The sequence below is a fragment of the Ptychodera flava genome, chromosome 21 (genome assembly GCF_041260155.1).
Source record: "Ptychodera flava strain L36383 chromosome 21, AS_Pfla_20210202, whole genome shotgun sequence".
NCBI lineage: Eukaryota > Metazoa > Hemichordata > Enteropneusta > Ptychoderidae > Ptychodera > Ptychodera flava.
Window position 1 is genome coordinate 8417829 of NC_091948.1, and position 3528 is coordinate 8421356.

The 3528-nt window shown below is 40.3% G+C and overlaps 1 long non-coding RNA gene across 1 annotated transcript; it reads right to left on the minus strand.

The window, feature by feature from the left end:
* Window positions 1–531: 531 nt before the first annotated feature.
* On the minus strand, window positions 532–3166 carry LOC139121308 (uncharacterized). Its single transcript, XR_011549255.1, has 3 exons — window positions 3014–3166; window positions 1062–1194; window positions 532–596 (listed from the first exon to the last, which is right to left on the minus strand). It is a non-coding gene; the product is annotated as an uncharacterized lncRNA (long non-coding RNA).
* Window positions 3167–3528: the final 362 nt, after the last annotated feature.

Below are 3528 nucleotides of genomic sequence, written 5' to 3' on the forward strand. Positions count from 1 at the left end.
CCCCCCCCCCCCCCCCCCCCCCCCCCCCCCCCCCCCCCCCCCCCCCCCCCCCCCCCCCCCCCCCCCCCCCCCCCCCCCCCCCCCCCCCCCCCCCCCCCCCCCCCCCCCCCCCCCCCCCCGCAAGATTTACATTTTGTGAAAAATCGAAAGCTATCAATTACCATGAATAATTGAGACCACTTTTACATTGAATGCTGGCTTTGTATTTAAATTACTTTTATAGTGAAGCAAAGGGGGGTCTGGTCACTGTCAGAATCTTGAACAAGCAATGTGGGGATCAAGGTTGATGTAGTGAATTTGTGATTCTAAGTGTGTACATACACTGTTTAGAAATGAAGAATTTTACTATAACTGTATATCACAGCAAAGATAGAACACCGGTATTATTGCTACATGTATTATATCACTATAGACTACTTTTTCTGTTACCATTATTGATCATGAAGCATTGAGAACCATGTCATCACCGTAAGTTTTGTTGGTTGTGGACGGAAATAGTAGTTGAATAAGTGGAACAACTTGCAATGCTTACCTTGGCATATTGAGATTTCAAAGGCTTCGACAATCTCATTATTGCACAGACGTCTTTACCGAGCCTTGAAAAGCAAAACAAAAACTACAAAAATTACAATATATCAATTTGCAATGATAGCTGAAGACTCTGTTCAACAAGCAAACACACACACAAGTAAACAAACTGACAGTCAAATGAACATATAAATAATAAATGCACAAACAAAATACATAAATGAACAATTCATTAAAATAATAAACAAACAAAAACTTATGAATAATCAAAAGATTCACTTATGTAGTAAAAGTAAGAAAAGAACATTATTCTTTTATTTGTTGGTGAAACAGACAGGACTCGATACAAATCAAACTACGGTATTGGAAGCAGCAATACGTTCAATATAATCATGGCACAAATTATAAAGCTCTATGCATCCACCTTCCTGAATTGTTTGTCACTCTTTGAATATTATATGCGATGACAAAGAAATTCATTCAGTTTCAGTTTTCACTCTGCAACGGACACTGTATTTATGCTAATCAGTTACCTTTGTTGCAGTATCTCTGTTATATAATCCTTGCCTGATTTTCGCTTGCCACTACAGACAAGCACAATGACAGGCGTTTTAATGTCCTCTGTCATCTTCTTCTTGATAATCTGTGATCCAATAGATACGAAATCTGAAAGGGAAATATCAATGAGTTTGCAATATAAATTGTTAAGTATTCGATCACAGGTGTATGTAAAGCAATATTGCAAAAGTGACAGAGCGATATAAAAATTCAAAAATATCCTCTCTTTCTACCAATAATATTATAATAAAGATCGCTGTGTTTGAAGAATATTTTCTGACATTCGTTGGTCAGCCTGGTCACATTTTACCTTCACGTCCTTCTTTAACTTTTTTATGTACTCCAATCTTCCACTTAAGACCTAAACTGTTGCAAGTACACTGATTTTTCATTTATAATAATGACTGCACCATTACATGTTTTAATAGATGTTGTTTAATTAACATGTGTTTAATGATTGGGAATTTCTGGATCTCGGTTATTTTCTTCAAAAATCTTTGCTCATGAAAACTTTGCCAATATTTTGGGAATCAACATATGTCTTGCACTGCATAATTACATTGTTTTCATTGTATCAAATGAAAGACAAAAGTTTACAAGAAAAAAAAAATTGCCGACGAGAATCACGGTAAACAAACACCAGGTGGGGCAGGGACAAGACCACCGAAAATATCGTCTGAACCAATTGAAACTCCTACTTGTACAACCACTACTAATAGGTGGCCACTTTTACAACTAACACATTCACGATAAAATGGATGGGCGGCTCATGAACAGAACTTCCTCGTACACCACGCCATGAATTCATTAAACATATTTCGTGGCATTAACATGGGATCAGGAATATTACTATTTGCATAGGCTCGTCATAAGCTGTCAGCTTCATCATTGAGGTAGTCTTTCTTTCTACCTTCATGGTGTCATTGATTACTTGTTGGTAAAGATATATCAAGTTTATTGCAAGATAAGTTTATTAGGAATTCATCGAGGCCACCATCCTCAAATCTTTTTTCTTCGGGATGCTGGATGGAACTGTACAAAAACTTTCGGTAACACTCCAAAAAGGTCACGGTCCTACTAATTACTGCCCGTCACTGCCTGTCGTTGCGTCGACGGTCCATCAGGAAATTAGCCTCCCAATTACTGTAATCAGTCCATATCTCAATACCGAAGACTACCAATGTTTATAGAAAGCTACAGAATAAGAGTCTGTTTTACTCAAAATGTCCGAGTTCTGTCTCAGAACTACCATCAATATGACACTGGAGAGCTGTATTACACTCAAATTCGATCTCGCTGCAAAACTTAATTTAATTGACCAAGGTGTTGTTTTAATGGACTACATGTATCAGTGATTTTTGCAACAATAACACAGCAGGGCTTGATGTGGTCTTGTTTAAACCTTTAATCAGCTAAAGTACACTAAGTGTGGTACGTTCGCGTGACGAGCTTAGGAAGCCAAGGCTGATATACCGCGGTCATCTGAGAATTAGTGAACTGCTCTTGAACTCCTGTACAGTATGAATTGCATGAGTTCATGATTTGGTAAAACCTCGCGATCAATCACGAGGTCAAATTGACTTGTGTCCAATCGGCATTTGGTCCAATCGACTAGAAACCATAAGCATTGTAGCGCAACTGGTAAGCGAGGTCGCAAAAAACCAAACCTCACCTGCCGTCTCACCGTAGAGCTACAATTTTGCAACTATAGGACCCCTCAGATAGGATTGCACCGCAGCCAAGTCTCGTAAGACCCCCTTCCAGGGTTGCAAAAGTCAACGGGCGAAGAATTGTGATAACTTCGGTTTCCAGTGTCATGCCATTTGATGCGCTCCCAGGGACGCTACAGAAAAAAAAATTCAGAGTCTCGCCCCACATGTTTGGCCCTTGGTGTGTCATATGTGACTGACATGACGATAATACTCACATCTTCGTTAGTGTTACTTCAAGCTCTCGGTCGTTCCCATAGACGCTGCCATTTTGCTGTGTGTTTGTTTATTCTTTTCTCCATTTTCAGAACGTCATGACGTCACTTCGGGCTCCCCGAGGATCATAATCGAACGCAGCCCTTGCCAGCGCGACTAGAGTGGAAGATTCGTCGCTCGAGGGCGCTCTCTACGCTCCCCGCTCTTCATGCTCTTGAAGAGGAGGGGAGCTTATCTTAAGGGAGCGTCCTCGAGCGACGGATCATTCGGTCTAGGCACAGGCGGCCCAGACGTATTGGGTTTTTCTCACTGTTTTCTCTATCAGTTCCTCTCCTTTTCTTCATGCTCTGACTGATCGGAGTAAATAAAATAAATAATTATGTAACCTATTACCTAGCCTCTTGACTCAGATTTATTTTACACCTCATTACAAGGACGTTTATCTCTCATGTACACATCTTGTAATTAATTAGTCAACACAACTAATTTTGCTAATCCGTGGACTTGTCAGGGATTT